At 38.0% G+C, this 17,516-nt stretch overlaps 1 protein-coding gene across 4 annotated transcripts in view; it reads right to left on the reverse strand.

Annotated features, from left to right (window-relative positions):
* The window catches only part of GRM5 (glutamate metabotropic receptor 5), a 562,738-nt gene extending 547,714 nt beyond the window's left edge, over window positions 1-15,024 (reverse strand). The window contains exon 1 of one of the 4 annotated variants that reach the window (XM_057299211.2): window positions 14,701-15,024. The gene's annotated coding sequence lies outside the window, so the exon portion shown is untranslated. Of the gene's footprint in view, window positions 1-12,417; window positions 12,614-14,700 lie in introns of those variants that run through there. The other 3 variants (XM_003832988.5, XM_034933511.3, XM_034933512.3) reach the window with 3 other exon arrangements.
* Window positions 15,025-17,516: the final 2,492 nt, after the last annotated feature.

The following is a 17,516-nucleotide window of genomic DNA, read 5'->3' on the forward strand; positions in this document are numbered from 1 at the left end:
CAGTTTATGTAACAAACCTGCACATGTGCCCCTGAATTTTTAATTTTAAAGACTTAAAATTAAACTTAAAAAAAGAAAAGATAGTCCCAGCTACTCGGGAGGCTGAAGCAGGAGAATGGCGTGAACCCGAGAGGCAGAGCTTGCAGTGAGCGGAGATCGTGCCACTGCACTCCAGCCTGGGCGGCAGAGAGAGACTCCGTCTCAAAAAAAAGAAAAATAAAAATATACAGAAGAATGAAAAAAAGGCAGTCACGTAAAAAAATATGCCTACAACATGAAGAAAATGGGAGGCATGAGGATACAAGGTGAAGATGGCAAGGCAAGAAAGGTCCAGGCCATACAGGATGTTGCAGGCTCTTATAAAATAATTTTAATGCTGGCCAGGCGCGGTGGCTCACGCCTGTAATCCCAGCACTTTGGGAGGCCGAGGCGGGCAGTTCACTTGAGTTCAGGCTTTCAAGACCAGACTGACCAACATGGTGAAACCCCGTCTCTACCAAAAATAGAAAAATTAGCTGGATGTGGTGGTGCACGCCTGTAATCCCAGCTACTCAGGAGGCTGAGGCAGGAAAATCGCTTGAACCTGGGAGGAGGAGGATGCAGTGAACCAAGATTGTGCCACTGCACTCCAGCCTGGGTGAAAGAGTGAGACTCCGTCTCAAGAAAAAATAATAATAATAATGTTAATTACAACAGAAAGCCATTGAGGAGATTTAAGCAAATGACTGGAACAATTCAATCTTAGAAAGGATTATTCTGGCTGCTCATTTTCCTGGATAATCAATTGAAGAAATCTTATAAAGAAACCTGTAATAATCTAGCAAGAAATGATGGTGACTTCTCTATGATTGGTGACAGTAGATATTGAGAAAAGTGGTCACAGTCAGATATATTTCCAAGCTGAATCAACTGTATTTGCTGATAGACTAGATGTAAGTAGTAAGGTAGAGAGAGGGATCAGGGTCTACTCCTAGCTTCTAGTTTGACAGCCTAGTGCATTTTGACAGCATTAATACAGATAGGGTAGACTAGCACATAAACACATGAGGGGCAGAAGAAAATTAATGATCTTCTCTTGAAAATGCAAAATTTGAGATGCCTTGGAGCTTTCCATGTAAAGATGTCAAACAGGAAAGTGAACATGTGAGGTTGGACTCAGGGGAGAGTTTTGGTTTAGGCATGCAAACTGAGGGTCATCAATATATAAAATATTTAGAATGCATGAAATCGCCTGGAGAGGAAGTATAAATATTGCAAAGGTACAGCTAAAAAATAAGCTCTGCTGAGGGGCCAGATTTGGGAAAAGCCAGCTATGAAAAGGAGTCAACCCAAAAATTAAGAAGATAAAGTGAGAGTAAATGACGTCATAGAGGGCAAAAAATAATGTTTTAGGTACTTTATTTTTAAAGACATATGCAAGACTTATATATTTCAGAGAAAAACGTATCCGATTCACATGGAAGATACTATATTCCATGTACATTCTATACACTGAAGATTTCTGACACAATGGCTATGTCTTTGAGAGTGTCTGTATGTGTGGCATATGTATACCAAGAATCCTTATAACAACACTAAAATGTAGGTACAGGTTGAACAACCCCTACACAAAATGCTTAGGACCAAAATTCAGATTCAGAATCTTTCAGATTTTGGAATAGTTACATTATACTTACTTACTGCTTGAGCGTTCCAAATCCTAAAATGTGAAATTGGAAATATTCCAATAAGAATTTCCTTTGAGTGTCACATGGGTACTCAAACATGCTGCAATTTTGGAGCATTTCAGATTTTTAATTTTTGAATTTGGGATGTTTGAACTGTATTATTTTATTACCTTCATTTTATAAATGATGTAATGGGTTTTGATAAGTTAAAAACTAGCTGGTCACTTAGAAAATAATGGAGCTAGAATTTATGTCTATGCCTGTTGACTTTCTAACACATTGTTTTAACTATTCCTTGCTGCCTCACAGCCCCTTCCTATCAAAAAAATGAAAGATACTACCAATGTCCATGAAAACAAGAAGGGCCACCCAGACACAATTTGAACATCCAAGAGATATAGAATCTTACAGGAGTTGCCTTTCAAACTATACAGTAACGAGCATTCCAGGGAAAACATGATTCAGCTCATAGAGACACAGAAGGTACAGTGTGTAGGTTATCTAGTACAAGTGTGTTTACATTGCCTGGATATCCACCCCAAATTATAGCTCATCAGATTATGAAGCCTAATCTGATGAGGCAGATATTACCTATGAACTTAGATACCTGGAATATACTTTTAAAAAAATTATGACATAGAAATGCGAAAGAACTGTGCCATTACTCAGATTATTATAAGGTTAAATAGAAAGTCATCTTATGTGCAATCAAAATACAAGAAATTCATAGAGTATAAATTCCAAATAGACCTGAAAGGAATACATCAAATCTATCCGCATCACTCATGTGTTTTCTATAAATGTTTATTGAGTAGCACACCCTTCTATGCCCCAAGGATCCAGTTATGGACAAAATAGATATAAAGTCACATCATTATGGAGCCTATACTCGAAGAGGGTTTGCGAGACAAGAAACAAAATAAATATGTAAAATATTGTGTGCTACATGGTGCTGAGTGTTTAAAAGCAAAAAAACAAAATGCAATGAAGCAGTATAGAAAGTGCCAGAGATATAGGAAATTTTGAGTAATGTGGCCAAAGAAGCATAAACTGAAAAAATAACATTTGAGTAAATAGCTAAAAGAATTAAAGGAATGAGTCATGCAGATCTCTAGAAAAACAACATTCCAGGTAAAGGATAAAGCAAATACAAAGCCCCTAAGACAGACTTAATGTTTAGTGTGCTGAGGAGTAGCAAACAGGCTCATGTGGCTGTAGAAAAGTTAAAATGCAGAGAAAGGAAGACATGGAGAACAAGAGGTAATGTGGTGATGTTGAGCCTGTTTGGACTTTAAAAGACTTTGGCTTTAACATTTCATGAGAACGTTTGTCTGAGAGGATTCCAACAGAGGAGGAACACATTCTACCTAAAATTTTAACAAGAATAAGGGCACGAAGGCAGAAAATGAGGAGCAATTAGGAAATTTGCACTAACTTAGGTGAGAGAGATGATAGTGGTTGGATTGGAGATACGGTAAGTACAAGTGGTGAGAACTGCTGGGATTCTGAATATATTTTGAAGGTAGAGTGAACAAATTGGCTATTAGAGCTGACGTGGGATGTTGGAGAAAGAGAAAAATCAATGAGGACGCCAAGATTTTCAGCCCGAACACAAAAAGGATGGAGTCGCATCGGCTGTGGTGGAGAATGCGGCGGCAAAGATGTGGATGGAAACAACAAAACAACATAAGTTCAATTTTGACATATCAAGTTGCACATACTAGAAACTCAAGAAGAGATCATTGAATGAGCAGGCAGATGTAGGGGGCTGAATTCTGAAGAGAGGTCTGAACAGGAGATAAAATGTGAAGGTGTGAATATACAGAAGTCCTTTTTGTAAGCCATGAAACTGGATTAAATCACCGAGGAAGTGGAAAGAGAAAAGAAACTAGTGCCAGAGGTTGTGCCCCAGGGAATTCCAAGGTTCAATGGTAAGGAATAATCAGCAAAGGAGACTGAACGATTTTTTGAATAGAAACTTCCTTTTGTGAAGTGAGGAGAGAGAAGCAGTAAAATGTGAAGTATTCATGTTGTATCATGCAGAAATAAAGGGACGGTATGCTTTGATTTTCTCAAGAAATATTATGGGTGGGCATGTATGCATACATAAAGACTGGAAACATATACATTGACATTAATAGAGTGTTCTCTGGGTAGTAAAAATATAGTACTTTTAATTTTATTTCTTGTCTTCATCTGTGTTTTCTAAATTTATAAATATAGTAATACAACATATTTACTATTCATTCGTATTTTTAATTTGGAACTGAGGGATATGCTTTCTAAATTTCTGCAACTTTCTCCCTTGACACCTTATCTGCTTCTATCCATTCCTCCTTGGGAGCCTATTAGTCAAGTTAGGCTCTTGTCCAAGTATACACTGTTTTATTCCAATGGCTTTGCACATGCTGCTTCTGATCCCTGATATGCAGTTGTTCCAATGGTCTTCATGGCAGAGTTGTTAAGAGCATGGGCTTGGAGTCCAATGACCTGAATTGGAATCCTGGCACAGTCATTGACTGGCGGTGTGTCTTTAGGCATTTAGCCTCTCTGAGCCTCATGCCTTTATTGGCAATTGGAGTGACAGCAGTACCTATCCCAAAGAGTTTTAGTGAGTATTGAATAAGCTAATATTTAAAAATAGCCCCTTCCTAAATTATTACCATATCCCTCACCTGGCAGTGTTTGCTCTATCCTCCAAGCTCACATGGCAATTTATTTATACTTTCTTACAGTATTCATTACCAAGCTAATATTGTAGGATGTTTAAGGAAAATAGCATCACAAAACTAGAGAGGGCCCTGGAGATGATTCCATTTAACTGAGATCCATGGAAAGCAAATGATTCATAGCAGACCTGGGACTTGAATTCAACAAAATGTCACTCAAAACACAATTTTAATCATAGTTTACAACTTGGTATCAGCTCTTATATAATTTTCAAAGCTTATAATATTTTATTTTTTATTTAAATAAAATTTTAATATGAAATCTCTCTCATAATATATTTTTATTTTCTTTGTATAATATAAATATCTTTCATATCAGTTCATTTGGATGATGGGGACAATTATAACAATTAAAATATACAGAGGGCATATCATGTGTTGTTCACTTTGCTAAGTATCTCACATGAAATGACATTTAGTTGTCATACAAACTGTAAAATAAGTTATGTATGCACATTTTACAGAGAAAAGAACTGAGGCTCAGAGAGATACAGAGGCTTGGCCCAGATTCCCAAGCAAGTGGGTAGTACCAGAGCCAAGAGTCACATTTAGAACATTTATTTAATTTTATCAGTTGCATGGCATTCAATTATATGTGTACCAATATTTAATTATTCCTTATTGTTAGATATTAACGTTATTTATAGATTTGTCTTAATATCATAAACAATGTTGCATTTTGCTTGCTTTTGAAAGTATCTTTGTAGCACAATTATTTAAAGATGATATTTCTGGCATAAATGTTTCTCATAGTTTACAATTGATGAATGTAGAATATAAAAGATGATATCAACTTCACTCCAAGATCTGTCTCATTAACATCATCAATTCTGAGAACTATCCAATATTCTTTCTGTGAGGATCTACTCTCTCTTGCTTCTATATAAGTTCCTGAGTAAGGCCATTTCTCCTTGTGGTGAGATTTCTCCTGTGCAACCTCACCACAAGATTCATTCATTATTTTAACAAGTGTCTAGTAAAAGATGAAGAAAAATACCACAATACTTTATTTTCAGCGTAAAGAGCCTTTTTTCATTCTTGATCTCACATCTACCTAAAAATAATACTTCTAGAAATGTCTAAGAACACCAATTTCTTATATTAGGAAACAAACTCTCAAGTAAAATAAATTATTTTCTTTAGGTTATAGCTTTTAGATGGTGGGGATAATATGTCAGTAGAAATAAAGGGGCAGGTTTATCCTGTAGATAATGGGGAGGCATTAATTCTTGTAATGATAAAAAAGCTTTTAAAATGTTATGATCTACACTCTAATAATATGGTGACATTTAATTCACTAAAAAGTGGGTAAATGTATTAATAGTTTGATTATATAGTATATTAGTTCAAGTACCTATTTTCAGAAGTATGCTTTACTCAGTGTTATATTTGTGGGTCCTTAGCATAGTAAATTAATTACTAGCACATTATAGAAAACAATAGACATATTTGAAATACATACAAAAGTATTTCACATCAGGTAACCACACACTCTCATATTATATCCTAAATGATATGAAAAAGAGATATTGATGGATAAACTTTGCCATAAATTGCAATCTACACTATATAATCAGATTCACAGCTCACATTGTCCTTTATTTTCAACAATCTTCTAAAATACTGACCATCTTTCTGGCACAGATGTCTCTTATATAACTTAATCTCCACACAAGCAAATCACACAGCTCAGGACATAAACACTAAAATGATTTCTTCTGCCTGATCAGTGGCCTCATCACAAACAGTCAGGGGTGTCAATATTGCATATGCCATCAATGCATCTGATATATTTTTCTGAAAACAAGTGCATACCACAGATAAGAGACAGTCTGAGGTGCAATGATACAGAGAACCCTGTAGTCTGAGGAAAGCTCCATTGTCATTACTATCTCAATCACACATTTGTGACCTTGTTAACAAGAAAATGCAGCATCCCCACTGTTTAGCCCCACAAAGTATAGGCCATATTTTAACTGAAACCCCCTCAACAAAAAAAGGGCCATAAAACACTATTGTACAAAGATGAAATCTGTAATTTTATCCATTAATTAAAAAGTTCTGGCAGTTCAATAGAGCTCACTAAATCATTGTAAATCATTTAAACAAGTGGTTTAGCAGTCTATGAAGACCTGGAACAGCCTTCTGCAGCAAAGCAATAAACATGATGCAATCCACTGTTAACTAGTCTCAGTTTAATTATAAAGCAGGGATTTTAGACTTTTACCCATCCTGTAGCCTTCAGCTGATTTCTTGTTATTAAGGGTATACCTCTGAAGACTGTAAAGCATTATTTATATATTACATTACGTATCATTAAATGCTTGAGACTGTGGTTTTACATTTCTATAACATGATCTCCACTTACTTATTAATACATAATATTTATAAAGTGCCTTCTTTCTGCTAAATAATGTATAATAATTATTTAATGTAAGACTCACAATAACCCTGTAAGGTAGGTATAATTACTACCTATGTTACTACCTCTACAAATCGAAGTTTAGAGGTCAAGAATCTTCTCCAAAGTATCAAACCTACAATAAATGGCAGAACCAGGACATGAATCCAACTATATTTGGCTCCAAAGCCCAAACTTAATAAACAAATAACGAGGTCTCCCCACAAAAAAACAAGTGAATTGGTTATTCAAACCTCATGCATTGATTGCAAAGCATTTTGGAGATTCTGCTTTCCATTAAATTCTTATGTAACGTACATAAATTCATCAGAAAGCATACAAACAAATCAAGTAAATATAGGAAACTCTGTTTCCTAGCATCATTTAGATAAGGGTTTCTCAACCTGAGCACTATTGACATTTTGGAGTGGATAATCTTTTGTTGTGGGCGGATGTTGTCTGTGCACTGTTGGTTGTCTAGCAGCACCCCTGGCTTCTGTTCACTAGACGACAATGCCATCCCCTCCCAGCTCTGATAAACAAATATGTCCTCAGATATTAGCAAATGTCGCCTGTATGTCAAAGTCACTTCCAGTTGAAAAACACTAATTTACATGAAAGTTAATCCTGGCAAGGTCGACATAATCATGAAAGAAGAGCATACCTAAGAGCCAATCATCTGGACCCATCAGTCTTAGAAATTCTCTACCTGAAACTTCCAAATAATGCTAAGGAGAGACGGTTGAAATAGGCTTGCCTTCCTCAATGTTTATGTAGTTATTTGTCTGTATTATCTTGTTGAAAAGGTAGAAATTTCAATTTGAGAAAGACAAATTTAAGTTTTAAGAGTCAAGGTTGATATTACCTTACATTAAATATGCATAGTTCTAAGTATCACAAATTACAAGAAATGAATGTGAGGAGAGTATCCTACGATATACTTCCCAAATTCAAAGGCTGCTCTTGATAGGAAATGCAAAGTTTATTATAATTTTAACAAGACTACAACAATAACGATAACTTTATAAATTAATTTACACGTTGATTTTTCATTTTATTTATTTTTAAACAATGATATAATAGTGTATTATTTACTTCTATGTCTTTGAATAATTCTACATTACTATGCATTTAGACAAATTGTTTTTCAAAAAATATTTTTGATTATTATTCTGTAAAATATAATGAATGTAAGAAGGTTGCATTATTAAAGTGCTCACTATTATCACTGTGATTACAAGATTTCATTTTCCTCAGAACATTTATACTCAAAATTTTAAAACCCATGGCCTGAACCAGCATTATTGTGAACAACTAATCATTAGAGAATTTTTCTTGAATCTGATATATTTGCAAGACCAATAGAATCATATATACAGAAAATATATATTTTGCATCTAAGTCTTTCTTTTACACTTCTTCTACAGTCTGACTAAAAAAGGAGATATTTGAGATAGCAATTATGTATTATTTTGATTTCTGATTATCTTCAAGCATTTGCATGTTTATTTTAAAATATTCTTGAATATATGAGAAAAGTAGATATTTGCACATTCCCTTGCAGAGGAAGGGCTGCTGACTCAAAATTAGTAGAATTCAAAAAAATTGATATATGTGTGTAAGCTGTAGGTCAGTATCATAAAAGTTTGGAAATCAGATGATCCTAGATTTAAATACCTGCTTTGTCACCTTTGTTTGTACTGTGGGACATTGGACAAGTTATTTAATATATGTTAGTATTATGTTTTATCATTAAAGTCATAAAATAAAAATAAGGCACAATCCATAGGGCAGTTGAACATTAAATGTAATAACATAGGAAACGCAGAAAACTCGACATCCAAAGGCCTGGGTAGGATTGATAGTTTGCGCTCTGTTCACTATGGGTCAGATACTTTATTTGTTTAATTTATTTTTCTCTTTATGTCTTCTAAAAAAAATGGGATACATGTGCAGAATGTGCAGGTTTGTTACATATGTCTATGTGTGTCATGGTGGTTTTCCTTCTGCACCTATTGTTTTTTTCTAATTTGTGCAATTTATTCATCATATTCACTCCATGCCATGTACTGCTATAACCCATCCCCCAATTTGAAAATAGTGAAACTGAGGTACATAAATTTAAGGAACTTGCCTAAGGTCACACAAGTAGTAAGCCACAAAGCTGAGATTCAAACCCAGGCAATTTGAAGCCAGAGCCTGTACTTCCAATCATACTACAACTCACTGGAAACCACAATAAAATAAACCCATAATGTTTATTGTTTAGCCACACCACAGAGTAAAGCAGCTCAAAACAAAGGAAACAGGGTAAATTTTAGTGCCAAACAAATCAAATCTCTCTCTTTTGCGTATGTATGTATATATATTTCCATTATTTTTGTCTTTTACATATATGGTAAATGGTATATATATATATATATATATATATATATATATACACACACACACATATGAATGAAATATATGTTTCCTTATTTTCAAAATGGGGGATGGGTTATGGCAGTACATGTTATTAAATAAGTATAATGAATTAATTGCACAAATAAAAATAAAGTGACCCACAGTGAACACTGCATAAACTATGCACTGTTCTTTGACAGTAAAATAAAAAACATAGTTTTTATAACTGAAAAGGAAAAACAAATAATGCCTTGTATTGTTGATATGATAATTAAATAAAATAACATACCTACTGCTTAGCATGATGCCTGATGTGCTTAATAAATAGTAGTTATTAGAGCAGGGATGAGTCTGCACCAAGACTTTTGCCTGATGGCCCTTCTGACAAAAGTTATATATAGTTAAAAGATGATTCAGAAAGGTAAAATATAGATTTTCATCTCCTATGAATTTAAAAGAAATGAAAGCAAACCTATGCCTTAATGTTTTTTAGAAACACATTTTAAACAACTAAGATAAAGGAATATCAAGATACTATCTCATTTACAAATAATTGAAAATTCAAAACTAAAAATTGAAGTTTCTTTTCTTGGGTTATATAAATACATCATGCACTAAAAATATTTCTTTTGATGCTCATGTCTTCTTATGTTCTCCTAAGCTTCACTCACTGACTAAAATGACTAGAATTAATATTTCTCTGAATATGAATATAACACATAACACATATTTCTAAAGTGCAGAATCTTCCTGCTTTGTAATAATACATCTTCAATATATCCAACCTCTAAACCAGCCAAATCAGCTTTATCATATAACATATATATATATCAACATATATAAAAAGTAGTATCTAATATTTTATAAAGTTGGTTTACACATGATCTATCTATATCGAGATACACATAAAAGTACCTCACATGTACGTATACATAATACAATAAGAATGTGTAAGATAAAACATTTGTATATAGCTCTGTCTTCATCCCATGAGGATAGAAAACCTGGGATAAAATTGGTATACAAATAAATACAATATTTTTAATGATCAACCTCATCTCACATTTTCTACTTGTAGTACCACCTACATTTTATTGACACTTAATTTAGTTTCTCTAACCAAAATGATCATTCTGTAAAAGACAATATAGTAAGACTCCTATAAAATATTAAATGGGTTTTGGAAAGAAATAAGAAAAGTAGAATTATTAAAATGCTTTAGTCACAAAAGTGAGCACCTTTGATGAGGTAAGTCATTTTAACATGAAACACAACAATGTTAATAATCAGAGCCAAAATTAAAAATGGTATGTAGTTAATCAAGTATTCCCAAAGTCTGGATAGTTTTTGCTGGTTGGATATAATAGATATGAGTGAATTTTTCAATTTCCCCCTGGGTGTTTGTCATCATGTCCATAAGGTATACTATAAAGTGATAGTAAAGGCCTGTCTACCTATGGAAGTAAAGTGAAAAACTTGGATTATTCAGATACCAACTCCCTCTCCCAAATAATCTCGACACATCGTTTCATAAGTGAACATTGAAGAGTTTGGGCTTTTTGTGAGTGTGTAGTCCACAGCCAAAACATTCCTGTGTGATAGCACAAACCTCTAGGGGGTGCAATTAAAATATCTAGATTGTATATTTTGTCATGTGGAGTGTAAATGACTAGGGAAAGCTTTTTCTCTTAAGAGAAGCTGTTATTTAGGAAGTGCTATGTACATTTTTCTCCTAAGAAACTTGAAAGATCTGTCCAGAGTGCTGACAAGATTTCACGGGGAGAAGGCTGGAAATTTGATGGGACGCACACTACTAACCCAGTGAGTTCAGGACGCAGTATTTTCAAGTCCTAAACCAATGGCATGTTTAAATGGAAATAAACATGCATAAAGAACAGAAATAGCCACAATTGATTCTTACATGTGTAATTACATTGAGGTAACTGAGAAATTAAAGGAGGAAACTCCCTGCACTCCGTAAAGAAAACAGCATAAAGCACACCTAACAAGAGGTAGCATACCCGAACACTCCACAGCTGACAGTAGAATGTCATGCAACTAAGACTTCCACAGAAAACCCCTGCTTATGTCCCACTGGAGGAAGGGCTGCACGTAGTCCTGGTCAATGCACATTTGGCTGCTTCAAATGGCCAGTGCCCAGGATTAGAGACACAAATTAGCTCTAGCTTTGTCCTGAGAAACTCTGAACAATAAAATCCCATGTAGCGAATGGAGAAGAAGGTGAAAAGGAGAAGCTGCCTTCTCACTGGTCTGTATCAATTTATTATTGAAAAAGTAAAGTATTGGAGACCCTATCTCCCTGGTTACTCGATGTTAACAGTCCAGCTAAGGCAGCATCAAGATTGTGTCTAAATAAGCACAAGCGCTTGTTATCCTCTCCTAAATTTCCCTTCCACACAGCAACTCCTCTGAAAGGAAATGAGGGCAGCTGTAAATTCGAGTACCAGGTGAAAGAGCCCTCCAGGTAGACCTGTCACTTCCCTGGAGAGGTCCTAATGCACGTTGGGCTCGGGCCAACGGCTAGCCTCCGCACTCATGGGCCTGCCCTGGGTTTTCTTCCCTAAGTCGCTGTAGCCTGGGCTTCCTCCTTGGCATGCCGCTCATGCTCCCGCCGTGGGATAACTAGCAGGCTTTGTGTTCGAGGGGAAAGATAAATCCATGGAAGAGGAAAGAGCGGGAGGGCTCAGGCTGGTGTTCAAAGAGAGGCAATATAGCCTGAGTGAAAGAGATGTGCTTTCAGCACCACCCGCTGTCCCCCCTCTTCCTGCAGCAGGCGCCACGAAGCGGCCCCTAACAGATCTATTGAAAAGCAATTCTCCGTCCTCTTTTCCTCTCCACCTTTGCTTCTCACAATTCCGAGCCCTCGGGTGGTTTGTGGGAGCACACTCTGCATTCGAAACCACGCGCACCTGGCCTTAGAGAGCGGGAACTCGGATGCGAAGGCATGCAGAATCTCCTTTTCAACCCTTGCAGCTCTTCCCTCCTTCACCCCATTGCTCGCGCCTTTTTCCCCAACAGGTTTAATTAAGGCTGTTCGCAAATGGAACAGACTTGAATCTTGTCAGCTTTGGCCACCCCTGCTCCACCCGCATCCCCCTCCCCCAAACCACACTATGAGCTACTCAGCAAGCCTATAGATGCTAAATCCTTCTCTGGCCAGGGGACACTTGGGCACACAGACACTTAGCAAGCTTACCCCCCTGTTGGCTGCGCAGCGAGCAGTGAGACTCGGTCTAGCTAGCCCCCCGAAAAGTTGGGCCACGGGGATCAGCAGGGCAGAGCCGGCCTCTCCAGTCCCTGGCTTCCCCCCCAAGATGATCTCAAGCTCATTCCCTCCGCTCAGCGTGCGCAGAACAGCCGAGCTGAGGGCGGCGTGTGCAGCAATCTCCCCGCTACTGAGAAAGGGGGGATGGGGGGAAGGGGAGAGAGCGGAGGAGGGAGGGGTGGTAGTTTGTATTTATAGAGAACAGAGTTCTTTGCGCAACTTTTTGGTGCCACCAAGTGGCACAGTGAGTTCCTTTAGGAACATAGACTCCTGGGTGAATCTGGATGGGTAGACCAGCTCTGCAAACAGATGCTCACATGGCAAGGGAGCTGGAGGCACTCCCAGGACTTACTTTTCACATGTTTACCGTCATATCTCAGCACCTGGGATACAAATCCCTAAATTCTAAGAATAAACCTGTATTGAGTGAGAAAGGGCACCTGTGCCTTCCTCAGACAGGTGGAAGGAGTGTCAAGGACATGGTAGGTCCCAGTTGTCTCCTAGGAGTGTAGACATCCTTGTCTCAGGGGGAATATCCATTATCTTCCTCTTCCTAACCCCTCTGCCCAGATTACATTGCATTTATGTTTTACTCTAAAACCTTCTTCTTGCTGCCCTGACTACCAAATCTTTAAACTGGACTGACACTTATTTTCCTTGCCACCAAACCTTCTTCCTCAGTGCTAACCTTAAAAATAGCATATGACTTGTTCACAACGTGCAGGTTTGTACCCTAGAACTTAAAGTATAATAAAAATAAATAAATAATAAAACACTAAAAAAATAGCATATGACTTTAGGCTCTCTGGATCTGAACATTTCTAAACAGCTCTCAGAACTCCAAGTTCACTGAGCTACAGGCTGGAGGTTGGATTTTCCTCACTCATTTCCACAGACCTCTCAGCATGCTTTATCCCAACAGCACAGTCAGGATCTTGCCAACTGCCTTTAGTACTTTGAGGAAGAATCCCCTGAAGCTTCCTTTATCCATATTTTATGAGTGTTCTTACTTCTTAGTATGCAGATCTTCAAACACATACATAGACAGTACTGCATGGGACCTTCATGTCCCCAAATGCAGAAGATCCTCTACATTGTTCAATAGAGAAACTGAGTACATGAAGGTTAAGGGGCTTGTTCAAGGTCATGTTTCTCTAGAGATCTGCCCAGGAACTACCTAGGGTAGAACTGAATGAACGCAGTGATGCCAAACCCGATCACCCTGTTCTTGTTCCTTCTACTACCCTACTCAGCCTATTCAGGCATATTCAGCTCCCTTCTCTTCCCTGTATTCATTTTTCATATTCTCTCTCTCTCTCTCTCTGTGTGTGTGTGTGTGTGTGTGTGTGTGTGTGTGTGTGTGTGAGAGAGAGAGAGAGAGAGAGATTATTTTTGCCAAAGTTCCATAAAGGAACCAAGAGTAAACATGTCTTCCAAGCTCCACTGGGAGTATATGAACTTGAGTTTATAGGTCCAGAGTTGCAGGTGTACCATCTTTACATGACCCACAGTTCCAGAAAACCTCTCCCTCCTATGCTGTAGTCCTTTTAGAAATGGAAACTGACATTTACACCCAGTCGGGTCCCTTCTTCGCTGCCTCTTTTTGGGGTGAAGCACCAGCAACTGCTATTAGCTCCCCCAAACACCTAATGGGCTCAAAGATAGAGGAGCCCATCTCCCTTCCTAAATCCTTGCCTTTCGTGCACATGTATTGGCATCACACACACACACACACACACACGCACACACACACAGAGGGAGAGAGAGAGAGAGACAGACACACAGAGAGAGAGATCCAAACGTATCCTTTGGCTCGGATCTTTATCTTTTCCTCCTCTGATTTTTTTTTTAGTTCGTTTTCTATGGAAACAAGCCCACTTAAATCCCTCACTTATGCAAATAAAAGCAAAATGATCTTCATAAACCTCCCATTGGAGCGATACCGCGGTAGCCCAGGCTCCTGACTTAAATTTATGTCTGATTCACACAGCACACGTCCTTGCAGGGTGACTTTTCTAAACTTGCAGGACCTCGTAGCGTTCCTGGCTCTACCAGCCCTCCACCTGCCCACCACTTGCCCTCCTGGGTCTTTTTAGCCCCAGCTCCCGCCCCTTGCTTGATTGCTCTCCATCCCTGCACTGGGGGAGGGGCTCCAGCGGTATCCTATATCCGTGGTAACTACAGCCAAGAGAAAGAAAAAGGCGCTGTGCTTACCAGGTGCGCGCCCTGAGCCTTGCGCCCCCAGGCAGCCGCTCCTCGAGGGCTTCCTGCGCTCTCGTAGCGGCCTTGGCTGCAGCTGGAGCGCTAGTGTCGGCGATGGAGGCAGCGGTGACAGCAGGCAGAACGGCTGCGGGGCCCGCGGCGGTGGCGCTCGCTCTCTCGCGCCAGCGCCGGGAGCACGTGCCGCGCTCGGGCAGACGCAGCTGGAAGCGCAGCGCAGGGCTGGCTTATACTCCCGCAGCGCGCGGCGGGGATTGGCAGAACGGCCAGGGCATAGACTCAGTGGGTGAATAAGGGTCTTAAAGCCTCGTCGTTTCGGGGTTCAGGCGAGGGTAGCCTTGGTCTCTCTCTCCTGCTCCTCACGTTCCCTCTGGGAGCCATGGGAGGAGGAAAACTGTGCGGAGGAGGCGTGGGTGGTGTGTCACTCAGAGAGAAGCTGGGGGAGCAGGTAGATAATAAGGTTCTTTTTGACTATGGCACTGAAACCCCTGACAATGTTTGGGAGAAGGGGCGTCACTGCTGGAGGGTACAGAAAGCTAGGAAGTCAGGGAAGCCCGAGATGATTCAGAGGTGTGACTGGTTAGAAAGAACGGCCTCTAATGATGTTACTTATTAATAATACCATTTTGCATTTTCTGCACTTCTTACAAACGATTCTTCCTACATCCGTTAAAATTTATTCCTCGTTGGCAGTTGAATGTCTTTACTTTCTCAAATGACTTTGCTTCCCTTCCTTCACCACCCCCATAACTGCCCAGGATTGTCAGCTATGCTGAGGTTATCTTTAAATACAAAAGCAGACTTCATTTCTGCCTCTGAAAAGGAGATTGGTATAAATTACTTGCATAGCTTAATTTAAAGAAAAGAAAGACATTGCAGTAATATGATTATTATTCCCATTGTATTTCCCTAGCTGAATTTTGGGAACCAGGTGCTTGCAGCAGCTGGGTCAAAGATTAAAAGATGAGTGCACTAAAGTCAAGGGGATTGATGCTGATGCATTCATTACTAATGCTCATTAGATTTTCCACCAGACCCTTGTCAATAAGGTAAGTTATTGTTTGATAGCTTCAGGATTTAACAACAAGAAAAAGAGATGTATCTACCACACCTTGTTGCGTTTTACAATGGCATCTTTCTTCTTGCATTTTCATGTCTACTGATGGGATCATTGTTACTTTTTGTATTTCTTTGACTGCAATTCACAAAACAAGTTTTAGTACTTTGGAGAGAGGCCAGGAAAGCTGTGAGTGAGCTTCCTTAATTAAAAAAGAAAGAAAGAAAGATGGCATAGATGAGAAAATAGAAAGATGGCATAGGTGAGAAAATACAAAAAATAGTGAGTTCGCAAGAAAATGGAGGGTGACATGACTAGATGACTCTGGTGATGTGATTAAGTCTGATGAATACAGTGATTTGTTTATCCAATTTTCTGAGGCGTTAACAATAAAGATAAGGTCAAATTTGGGTTTCTGTATGAGACATTTAGCTTTGAGTGAGCATAGGGCACTCCAAGCTCCCAGTTTTTCTCCATCAGTTGGAGCTGGATCAAAATACATTAGTGAATGGGAAAGGAGGAGATATCATGTTGGCCACTCAGTCACTTAAAGCTTTCAATTTCCTACACAAATTTCCTTCTCTCCTGTCTTCCAGTGTTATGATGAGAGTGGGATGACATAAGACATGTCAAAGCATGTCAAAAAAAATGACAAAGCACTCCACAAATGTAATACCTACTTACCAATAAATATCGACTTCCTATGCTCTAAAGGCTAAAATGTGAAGGACATTCTCCATGTTGAACAATAGTAAAATTTTCAGATGAGAAGGAAAACGTGATTATATAATCTTAAAATTGCTCAGTGACATTTTAAAATATAGCTTCATCTCATAATTGTAAAGTGCTGAATTAGGCAAAATTAAAATTAAAAGGAATATAGAAACAATGTTTTACATTCCAATAGTAAGTTCTGATTATAAATTGCTCAAGGGTATAAATTTTGCCTTAGGATGAGCTATTAATGAACAAAATATTTTAATTCTTATGTAGAACAGTAGAAAAAAAAAGAATGGAAAACACAGTCATTCTCAGAATTGATCAAGCTTAAAACTCGAAATCTCCATTTATTTCTGTCCTTTCTTATATGTGAGAATTTGTCATGAAATTCTGTTAGCTCTGCCTTTAAAATATATCCTAGAATCTTACCACTTCTAACCACCTTCAAAGAGAACCTGTTGAATCCATCAGCTATCATCTTTTACCTGCCTTACAGGAATAAATTCCAAACTAGTACAGGCTACATTCAGCACAGCATCCAGAGTGATCTTTTAAATAATTTATCTTAAATCGAATCTCTCCAGTAACTTCTGATTTCACTGAGTAAAAGCCTAAGTCCTCTCAATAAATATTTAGAATATTTAAATGAATATTTATGAAAATAGAGGTATACCTGTTATATCCTGCCCTTCATTGCACAAGTTGGCAACACTGATGGTAAATCATGTGAATGTTTGCAGGAGGTCTGAAAGACTACTGAGTGACAGCACCTTTTCCGAATATGGGCACACTTACCCACTTCTTAAATTGTGTTTTTGCATTTGTGATTCTCAGACTTAGCTAGCTCATGTTCTAGACTTCAAGGGGGTAATACAAATTCTAAATGTTTTGCAAGTATGTGGTTATCTGAGCTCATTAAATAAAAGGTTATAAGTGGCTTAAAAATTTTTGAATGTTTTTATCAATTTAATGAACACTCATTAAACATTTATTATTGCCATTATTTTTTGCCAGTTACTGTACAAAACACTAT

The sequence above is a fragment of the Pan paniscus genome, chromosome 9, assembly GCF_029289425.2.
Source record: "Pan paniscus chromosome 9, NHGRI_mPanPan1-v2.0_pri, whole genome shotgun sequence".
NCBI lineage: Eukaryota > Metazoa > Chordata > Mammalia > Primates > Hominidae > Pan > Pan paniscus.